Consider the following 11,546-nt stretch of genomic DNA (forward strand, 5'->3'; position numbering starts at 1 on the left):
TTTAAATGTAAATGGACTAAATGCTCCAATTAAAAGACACAGACTGGCAAATTGGATAAAGAGTCAAGACCCATCAGTGTGCTGTATTCAGGAAGCCCATCTCATATGCAGAGACACACATAGGCTCAAAATAAAAGGATGCAGGAAGATCTACCAAGCAAATGGAAAACAAAAAAAGGCAGGGGTTGCAATCCTAGACTCTGATAAAACAGACTTTAAACCAACAAAGATCAAAAGAGACAAAGAAGGCCATTACATAATGATAAAGGGATCAATTCAACAAGAAGAGATAACTATCCTAAATATATATGCACCCAATACAGGAGCACCCAGATTCATAAAGCAAGTCCTTAGTGACCTACAAAGAGACTTAGACTCCCACACAATAATAATGGGAGACTTTAATACCCCACTGTCGACATTAGACAGATCAACGAGACAGAAAGTTAACACAGATACTCAGGAATTGAACTCAGGTCTGCACCAAGTGGACCTAATAGACATCTACAGAACTCTCCACCCCAAATCAACAGAATATACATTTTTTTCAGCACCAAACCACACCTATTCCAAAATTGACCAAATAGTTGGAAGTAAAGCTCTCCTCAGCAAATGTAAAAGAACAGAAATTTTAACAAACTGTCTCTCAGACCACAGTGCAATCAAATTAGAACTCAGGATTAAGAAACTCACTCAAAACTGCTCAACTACGTGGAAACTCAACAACCTGCTCCTGAATGACTACTGGGTACATAACGAAATGAAGACAGAAATAAAGATGTTCTTCGAAACCAACGAGAACAAAGACACAACATACCAGAATCTCTGGGACACATTCAAAGCAGTGTGTAGAGGGAAATTTATAGCACTAAATGCCCAAAAGAGAAAGCAGGAAAGATCCAAAATTGAAACCCTAACATCACAATTAAAAGAACTAGAAAAGCAAGAGCAAACACATTCAAAAGCTAGCAGAAGGCAAGAAATAACTAAAATCAGAGCAGAACTGAAGGAAATAGAGACACAAAAAACCCTTCAAAAATTAATGAATACAAGAGCTGGTTTTTTGAAAGGATCAACAAAATTGATAGACCACTAGCAAGACTAATAAAGAAGAAAAGAGAGAAGAATCAAATAGACGCAATAAAAAATGATAAAGGGGATATCACCACTGATCCCACAGAAATACAAACTACCATCAGAGAATACTACAAACACCTCTATGCAAATAAACTAGAAAATCTAGAAGAAATGGATAAATTCCTGGACACATACACGCTCCCAAGATTAAACCAGGAAGAAGTTGAATCTCTGAATAGACCAATAACAGGCTCCGAAATTGTGGCAATAATCAATAGCTTACCAACCCAAAAGAGTCCAGGACCAGATGGATTCACAGCCGAATTCTACCAGAGGTACAAGGAGGAACTGGTACCATTCCTTCTGAAACTATTCCAATCAATAGAAAAGGAGGGAATCCTCCCTAACTCATTTGATGAAGCCAGCATCATCCTGATACCAAAGCCAGGCAGAGACACAAGAAAAAAAGAGAATTTTAGACCAATATCCTTGATGAACATTGATGCAAAAATCCTCAATAAAATACTGGCAAACCGAATCCAGCAGCACATCAAAAAGCTTATCCACCATGATCAAGTGGGCTTCATCCCTGGGATGCAAGGCTGGTTCAATATACGCAAATCAATAAATGTAATCCAGCATATAAACAGAACCAAAGACAAAAACCACATGATTATCTCAATAGATGCAGAAAAGGCCTTTGACAAAATTCAACAACCCTTCATGCTAAAAACTCTCAATAAATTAGGTATTGATGGGACGTATCTCAAAATAATAAGAGCTATCTATGACAAACCCACAGCCAATATCATACTGAAGGGGCAAAAACTGGAAGCATTCCCTTTGAAAACTGGCACAAGACAGGGATGCCCTCTCTCACCACTCCTATTCAACATAGTGTTGGAAGTTCTGGCCAGAGCAATCAGGCAGGAGAAGGAAATAAAGGGTATTCAATTAGGAAAAGAGGAAGTCAAATTGCCCCTGTTTGCAGATGACATGATTGTATATCTAGAAAACCCCATCGTCTGAGCCCAAAATCTCCTTAAGCTGATAAGCAACTTCAGCAAAGTCTCAGGATACAAAATCAATGTACAAAAATCACAAGCATTCTTATACACCAATAACAGACAAACAGAGAGCCAAATCATGAGTGAACTCGCATTCACAATTGCTTCAAAGAGAATAAAATACCTAGGAATCCAACTTACAAGGGATGTGAAGGACCTCTTCAAGGAGAACTACAAACCACTGCTCAAGGAAATAAAAGAGGATACAAATAAATGGAAGAACATTCCATGCTCATGGGTAGGAAGAATCAATATCGTGAAAATGGCCATACTGCACAAGGTAATTTACAGATTCAATGCCATCCCCATCAAGCTACCAATGACTTTCTTCACAGATTTGGAAAAAATTACTTTAAAGTTCATATGGAACCAAAAAAGAGCCCACATCGCCAAGTCAATCCTGAGCCAAAAGAACAAAGCTGGAGGCATCATGCTACCTGACTTCAAACTATACTACAAGGCTACAGTAACCAAAACAGCATGGTACTGGTACCAAAACAGAGATATAGATCAATGGAACAGAACAGAGCCCTCAGAAATAACACCGCATATCTACAACAATCTGATCTTTGACAAACCTGACAAAAACAAGCAATGGGGAAAGGATTCCCTGTTTAATAAATGGTGCTGGGAAAACTGGCTAGCCATATGTAGAAAGATGAAACTGGATCCCTTCCTTACACCTTATACAAAAATTAATTCAAGATGGATTAAAGACTTAAACGTTAGACCTGAAAGCATAAAAACCCTAGAGGAAAACCTAGGCATTACCATTCAGGACATAGGTATGGGCAAGGACTTCATGTCTAAAACACCAAAAGCAATGGCAACAAAAGCCAAAATTGACAAATGGGATCTAATTAAACTAAAGAGCTTCTGCACACCAAAAGAAACTACCATCAGAGTGAACAGGCAACCTACAAAATGGGAGAAAATTTTTGCAACCTACTCATCTGACAAAGGGCTAATATCCAGAATCTACAATGAACTCCCACAAATTTACAAGAAAAAAACAAACAACCCCATCAAAAAGTGGGCGAAGGACATGAACAGACATTTCTCAAAAGAAGACATTTATGCAGCCAAAAAACACATGAAAAAATGCTCATCATCACTGGCCATCAGAGAAATGCAAATCAAAACCACAATGAGATACCATCTCACACCAGTTAGAATGGCGATCATTAAAAAGTCAGGAAACAACAGGTGCTGGAGAGGATGTGGAGAAACAGGAACAGTTTTACACTGTTGGTGGGACTGTAAACTAGTTCAACCCTTATGGAAGTCAGTGTGGCAATTCCTCAGGGATCTAGAACTAGAAATACCATTTGACCCAGCCATCCCATTACTGGGTATATATCCAAAGGATTATGAATCATGCTGCTGTAAAGACACATGCACATGTATGTTTATTGTGGCACTATTCACAGTAGCAAAGACTTGGAACAAACCCAAATGTCCAACAATGATAGACTGGATTAAGAAAATGTGGCACATATACACCATGGAATACTATGCAGCCATAAAAAATGATGAGTTCATGTCCTTTGTAGGGACATGGATGAAATTGGAAATCATCATTCTCAGTAAGCTATCGCAAGAACAAAGAACCAAACACCGCGTATTCTCACTCACAGGTGGGAATTGAACAATGAGAACACATGGACACAGGAAGGGGAACATCACACTCTGGGGACTGTTGTGGGGTGGCGGGGGGGGAGGGATAGCTTTAGGAGATATACCTAACGCTAAAAGATGAGTTAATGGGTGCAGCGCACCAGCATGGCACATGTATACATATGTAACTCACCTGCGCATTGTGCACATGTACCCTAAAACTTAAAGTATAATAATAATAATAAAAAATAAATAAAATAAAATGTGGGCAAAGGACATAAATAAAGATTTCTCAAAAAAAGATATACAAATGACCAACAAACATATTTTAAAAGTTCTATGTTACTAATAATCAGGGGAATGCAAGTTCAAACCACAATGAGATACCACCTTACTCCTGCAAGAATGGCCATTATTAAAAAGACAAAAAAAATAGATGTTGGAGTGGATGTGGTGAAAAAGGAGCATTTATACACTGCTGGTGGGAAGGTACATTAGTACAACCTCTATGGAAAACTGTATGGAGATTTCTCAAAGAGCTAATAGTAGGTCTACCATTCAATCCAACAATTCCACTACTGGGTATCCACCCAAAGGAAAAGATGTCATTATATCAAAAAGACACCTGCACATGTATGTATATCATAGCACAATTCACAATTGCAAAGATATGGAACCAACCTAAATGCCTACCAACCAATGAATAGATAAAGAAAAGAAAAAGAAAAAGTATATACATATATATACTTTTTCTTTTATATATATATATATAATGGAATTCATTATATATATGGAATATATATATATATGGAATCCATATATATATATGGAATTCATTATATATATATACACAATGGAATACTATGCAACCATAAAAATGAATGAAATAAATTCTTTTGTGGCAACTTGGATAGAACTGGAGGTCATTATTCTAAGTGAAGTAACTCAGGAATGGAAAACCAAATGCCACATGTTCTCACTTATAAGTGGGAGCTAAGCTATGGGTTTGCAAAGGCATACAGATTGGTAAAATAGACATTGGAGACTCAGAGATAGGGAGAGTGGGATGGGTGAGCAATGAAAAACCACCTATTGGGTACAACGTACACCACTTGGGTGATGAGTGCACTAAAATCCTGGACTTCACCACTATACAATTCATCCATGTAACAAAAAAAATGTGTACTTCAAAAGCTATTGAAATAAAAAATATTTTTTAAAAAAAGAAGAGTGGGTGTTCGAAGAAAAGCAGGGCTTAGGGTGTGCACTCCCACTTTGGGTGTGCAACTATGTATATCATTTTATGCTTGGCATCCAAGGCTCTATCTACCCTCTCGTCCCCCAGACCCCCACAGCCTCAGCCTCCACCATACTGGACACACCTACCTCTTCCCCAGCCCTGAAACATCCCAGTGGCCTCTTTGCACCCTAACTAATGAATTGTTTTTCACTTTACTTCCTCCTTGAGAATTTAGCCCCATGGCCATATCTTCTTTCTTGAACCCTTCCTTCCTCCACACTCCAAGACCTTGTCTCAATTCTTTGATCACAGCTCCTTGGCCTTCTTTCCTTGCTACCTGTCACTTCTCTTCTCTTTCAGCCTTGCCCCAACCTCAGGAATTCCTCAAAGTTCTTCTTTATTGTTCTCCCTGCTTCACCTTGCTCATTAAGGACTTTGTTGATAGTCATTGTTTCAGTTTTATGCCTCTGTGCTGATGCCTCCTACATCATTACCCAGAGTCTCCATCTCTTTGAGCTCAGACCAGTATTTCCCACTACATGAGTGGGCAGTTCCATCTGGAGGCCCCACATGCATATCAAGCTCAACAGACCCAAGCCAAGCTCATCCCACACACAATTTGCTCCCCTGCTCTGTCTCTGTTGGTGGTGCCCTTATCTCCCCAGCTGCTCAGCTCAGATCCCCAAATCAACCATAACTCCTCAGTCCCTCTTGCCTTCCCCTACAACCTATGCATACATGTTTCCATCCATTTTTCCATTCCACAAGTAATTATTGAATGTTTAGTATATGCCGGACTCTGTTGAGGTGCTGAGAATACAGAGGTGAACAAGACAGACAAGGCTCCTACCTTCTTTTCAAGCCCCCTCTAGTAGATGGATGAGCTGAGGGAGGTATATGATAAATAAACACACATACAAGCTACCTTCCACCATTCCCAGAGCTATGAAGGCAACAAAGCAGGATGAAGTAATAGCGACTGAGTGGTTATTCAATCGGGTGGTCAGGGAGGCCTTCTCTGAGGAAGTAACATTTGAGCTAAGGCCTGAATGAGAAGAAGATATCGGCTATGCAAAGATCTAAATAGTCAGCACGTGCAATGGCACTGGGGTGGGAACATGATTAGTATTTTCAAGGGTGAGCAGTCAGTGTGCTTGAAGTGCAGGGAACAAGTGAAGAGCAGTAGGAGATGGGGTGGAAGAGGTAGGTAGGACCAGATCATGTAGGCCCCAATAAGGAGCTGTTCAAGTCCTGTCTACTCCATCTCTGCAGCATCTCCTGTACCCAGCCTCTGCCCCAGTGTCTCCAGCACTCTAGTTCCCATTTCATTCCTTTCCACTTGGATGTCAGGGAGAGGCCCTTACCTCCTTTCTGTCTTTTCCTGCTCATTTCCAGCTATACTGGTGCCAGGTGAATCTCTCTAACGATAAGTATCATTGTATGTCTTTCTGCTTAAAGCCCATTAATGCCCCCACCTCCCCCAACTGACTACTAAGTTGTGGTATTCAGGACCTCACTATGTGGCCTTGGCCTATCCAGCAAGTTTCTCTTCTCCTTCATATTCATTCTCCAGCCATGTCCTGAATATGCTCTTTTAGGTCCCTCTGCCAGGAGTGGAGGTAGGACTGCTCTTGGGCTCAGAGAACCCAGGTTCCATGTCCCAGCTCTGCCAGTTCTTGTCTATGGGGCTGTGGGCAAATTATTTAACCTTTCAGGGCCTCAGTTTCCCCATGCATAAAATGAGACTCAGAGAGATGTATGGATTACTTAGCAATGTAGATTATTTATTGCAAAGTGCTATCACCCTACCCAGGGCTTACTATATTTTAACCCCCACTGGTCTGACAACACTCAACTCTAATATGCCTCCATCATTAAATCACTCATCCTGAAAGCTTCCAGCAAGATATCATTTGTCTCTCTGAGTTGTCATTGTGTTTGGCATCTCTTTCAAGGCCTCCATTTTGTTTATGCCTCATCTTAGAGTCCTTTGGATAACAATCACATTACCAGCATTTCCATTACTCTGTGAGCATCTGGGGTCACGATCCTCACAGGGTTCATCTCTGAGCCCTTCTTAGTGTCCAGCTCAGGGAGGTAGGGAGGCCTAATGAAAAGCATCTGGAGTCACACAGAGGTGGGTTCAAACCCTGGCTCTGCCACTTCTTAGCAGTATGATCTTGAGCAAGCCACTTCAATCTTGGAGCCTCAGTGTTTTCATCTGTGAAATGGGTGCAGGGTTGGTGGCATGGTTTGGCTGTGTCCCCACACAAATGTCATCTTGAATTGTAGTTTCCATAATCCCCATGTGTCATGAGAGGAACCTGGTGGGAGGTAATTAAATTACGGGGGTGGTTTACCCCATGCTATTCTCATGATAGTCAATAAGTTCTCATGAGAACTGACGGTTTTATAACGGACTTCCCCCTTCGTTCAGTTCTCATTCTTCTTCTCCCTGCTGCCATGTGAAGAAGGATGTGTTTGCTTCCCCTTCTGCCATAATTGTAAGTCTCCTGAGGCCTCCCCAGCCACGCTGAACTGTGAGTCAATTAAACCCTTTTCCTTTATAAATTACCCAGTCTCAGGTATGTCTTTGTTAGCAGCATGAGAACAGACTAATACAGGTGCCTACCTTGCTAGAGTGTTGAGAAGATCCTGTAAAATGTGTGGTATGCACTTATCACAGTGCCCAGTAAAGTCACAGGCATAACATGAGTGTTTAATCACTGTTCATCATGTTGGCTCATTTTCTCTAGGGCCCCACTTGGCAAGCCCTTCTTTCCCTTCTTTGAGTTAATTCACACCTTTCAAGCCTCAACCGCCCTTCCCTAACTAACCCCCACCCCCACCCCTGCCCGAGCTCCTGAAGCATTTTTTAAGAGACAGAGTTTCCCTCTGTTGCCCAGGCTGGAGTGCAGTGTCATGATCATATTTCACTGCAGCCTCGAGCTCCTGGGCTCAAGAGTTCCTCCTGAGTGGCTAGGACTATAGGTGTGTACCACCCATGCTCGGCTAGTTAAAAAAAAAAACAACTGTGTGTAGAGACAGGGTCTTACTATGTTGCCCAGATTTGTCTTGAACTCTTAGGCTCAAGCTATCCTCCCACCTTGGCCTCCCAAAGCAATGAAATTACATGTTTGAGCCACTGTGCCTGGCCTTGTGAAGCACTTTTTCAACTGGATTTTTGTCACATCAAACTAACCTCAAATATATAAGCCAGTCTCTTGGCCTAAGCTGTGACATTAAGGACAGGGCCAGGTGAGAGTCATCTCTTTGGCCCCAGTGTACATCACAGGGTCTGGTCTAGAAGAGCCACTGCTTAAGGAGGTCAAGGAGTGTGCACTGGATGCAGTTAAATATTTGTGTGTAGGAACAGGGAGACATGAGAGGACACGAGGCAGGGGTTGTGGAGATGGAAGGGGACACTGGAACACCAAAGAAACTGGGGAAGGGTGGGTGAGGATGACATCAAAAACCCTTCCCTTCCCTGGGGATGGAGGGAGTGCATATAGATACTGAGTGTACATTGTACACCAGGCACCATGCCATGTACTTTCCCAGACAAGATGTCATGTGAACCTCAAAAATCCCCCATAAGGTGTTAGCACCCCTTTATCCTGGATGGAGATCTGAGAGCCCGAGAGGCAAAGGACTGGGATTTCAACCCAGACTCCCAAGCCTGTCTTCTTTCCATGGCAGCCCAGTGCAAAGGGAGAGGCGACTTTTACCTCCTGCTGATGGTTTCAGGAGTAGGGGAGAGAGTCGAGAGGGAAGCAGGAGTGGTAGGTGTGAGAGCTGTTGAACAAACGAGGAAATGCTTTTGAATAAGGGCGCTGGAGGAAAGCTGGCTGAAGAGAAGTGAGAGCCGGAGGGAGGAAGTGGGGCAGGGCTGCTAGGATTCACAGCAGTCCATAGAGGCTGCTTTCATCCACTTCAGCCCACTCTGATGGCCTGCTGGGAGTCAGCCTTCTCTGCCCTGCCTCTGGGATTCTGGCCATGGTCAGGAATTGCACTAGGGTAGCCCTGGGCTGCTGCAGCACCTGTAAAACAGGTCGATGGTGATGAGCCTGGGATTGAGCAGAAATCAGGGCTGCATATGAATTTTCATAAGCCCTAAGTACTTTTGCTTTAGTGGGCCCCTTCCTCCATAAACAATATTAAAATTGTATTATATGACTGCATTGATATAATGACAAATATTGTCCAGGCTGTATCAATCATCATATATTATTAATATATTCATTATTTCTTCTTCCAATATTAAAATAAATTAAAATTAAAACATTTCTGTGAGCCCTAGGTGTTGGGCCTACTATGCCTAATGATGATAAATCAGCCCTGGCAGAGGCCAGCACAGAGACTGCAAAAGAGTGAAAACATTCCTGCCCAGGGGAGAGAGGCACTAAGGCCTGGGCAGCTGGAAGTCTGTCTGTACACTCAGTGCAGCTCACACTTGTGACCACAGCAACACTTGCTGCCTCCCTTGATGGAGTGAGTGTAGAGACTCCTCATTTCTCAACTCCACTGCAGCCATATTCTAGTCCAGAGAGGCAAGCAGGTTCCTGCTAGGCCCTCTAACTGGCTCTTATGACCTTGGGCAAGCTTATCACTGTCAAATGAGAGCCATTTATGGCACAGGGCTACTGACTGCGAAAGGATGGAGCAAGGCCTGAGGCGGCTCTAGGGAGAGCGATCCCCAGGGCTCCCAGCCTCCTTTCTTCTCAGGGGAAGAAGAAGAGTTGGGCCCAGCCTGAGGCTGGCCTCCTTTCAATCTGCACCCCTGGGGTGGGGGTGGAGAGATAGGCAGCTGAATCTGTGGCTCCAGCTTGTCCATAGAGTGGAACACATTGTCCAGGTCACGGAAGAACACCAGAATAAATAACCACTGCTTGTGTAGGCGCAGGAAATTACCATGTCCTGGCTTGTCACAACTTTATGACGAGGGGAAGCAGAGGAGGTAGAGATGGGGAATGAGATAGGGGGTAAGAGGGCAAGGTGCTAAGAAGGGAGGCGGGGCGCTGGGCCCAGGAAAAAGAGGAGGAATCACAGAAATAAAAACTCTCCAAAGTGGTTGATACAGTTCACCCACCTGTTTTCTCATTAGATACTCACAAAACCTTGCAGGTGGGTAGAATTTTGAATTCCCCATTTAGAGGTGCAGAAACAGGCTCCAAGAGATGAAGGAAGGAAATTGCCTAACGTTATACTCAGCTAGTTAGTGATGAAGCTAGATTTAAACAAATTAGGTCTGGGTGACTTGAAAGTATTGGGTGGGTGGGAAAAGACCAGTCAGTGAGGTGATGGTGGCGAGGTCAGAGGCGAGTGAGATGAGAGTGCCTTTTCTCATGATTTCACCCATCTTGGGAGCCAGGTCAGTCTCTGCACTGCCTCCAAAAAAGTGCACTTGATTTGTGTCCAAATGACCCTGGGGCGGGTATCAGCATAGTAGCTAACATTTATTTAGTGCCTACAATATACCAATCACTGCTTACCAACTTCACATGCCTTTCCTCCTCTAATGCAGGGGTCCCCAACCCCCAGGCCACAGATCGGTAGGGGTCCATGGCCTGTTAGGAACCGGGCCACACGGCAGGAGGTGAGCAGCGAGTGAGCATTACCGACTAAGCTCTGCCTCCTGTCAGATCAGTAGTGGCATTAGATTCCCATAGGAGCACGAACCCTGTTGTGAACTACGCATGCGAGGGATCTAGGTTGCACGTTTATTATGTGAATCTAATGCCTGATGATCTTCTGAAGTGGATCAGTTTCATCCCCAAACCACCCCTCTTTCTCCCACCTCCAGGCCTCATCTGTGGAAAAATGATCTTCCACGACACTTGTCCCTGGTGCCAAAAAGGTTGGGGACCAGTGCTCTAACACTTATTGTGCACTTATTATGCCAGGCATAGATTGAGTGCCTTTTATTCATCAGCTTGTTTCCTTTTGCAACGACCCCATTATTAACATAGTCACGTACCACATAACAACATTTCAGTCAATGATGGACCTCATATGTGATGGTGGCCCCATAAGATTATGATACCATATTTATACTGTACCTTTTTTATGTTTAGATGTTTAGATACACAAATACTTACGACTGTGTTACAGTTGCCTGTAGTATTCAGTACACATGCTGCATAGGTTTGTAGCCTAGGAGAAATAGGCTATACCATAGGGCCTAGGTATATAGTAAGCTATCTAGGTTTGTGTAAGTATACTCTCTGTTGTTCACACGATGACAAAATCGCCTAATGACACATTTCTCAGAACGTATCCCTGTGGTTAAGTGATACATGATTGTAGTTCCATTTTATGGATGAGAAAAACTGAAACCCATAGAGATGAGGGGACCTACCTTCACAGAGCTAGCAAATGAGGGAGGCTGCATTTGAAGCTTGGTCTGGCAGACTCCAAACACCAAAGAAAGATTGGGATTGGGCAGGATGCTGGGCATTCGAACCAGTGGGATAAACTCAACAGAGTTAGAGGAACTGAAAATGGAGCATAGTCAGAGACATAGCAACAAAAGACTGAACTTAGTC

This window comes from Pan troglodytes, chromosome X (assembly GCF_028858775.2).
Source record: "Pan troglodytes isolate AG18354 chromosome X, NHGRI_mPanTro3-v2.0_pri, whole genome shotgun sequence".
Lineage (NCBI taxonomy): Eukaryota > Metazoa > Chordata > Mammalia > Primates > Hominidae > Pan > Pan troglodytes.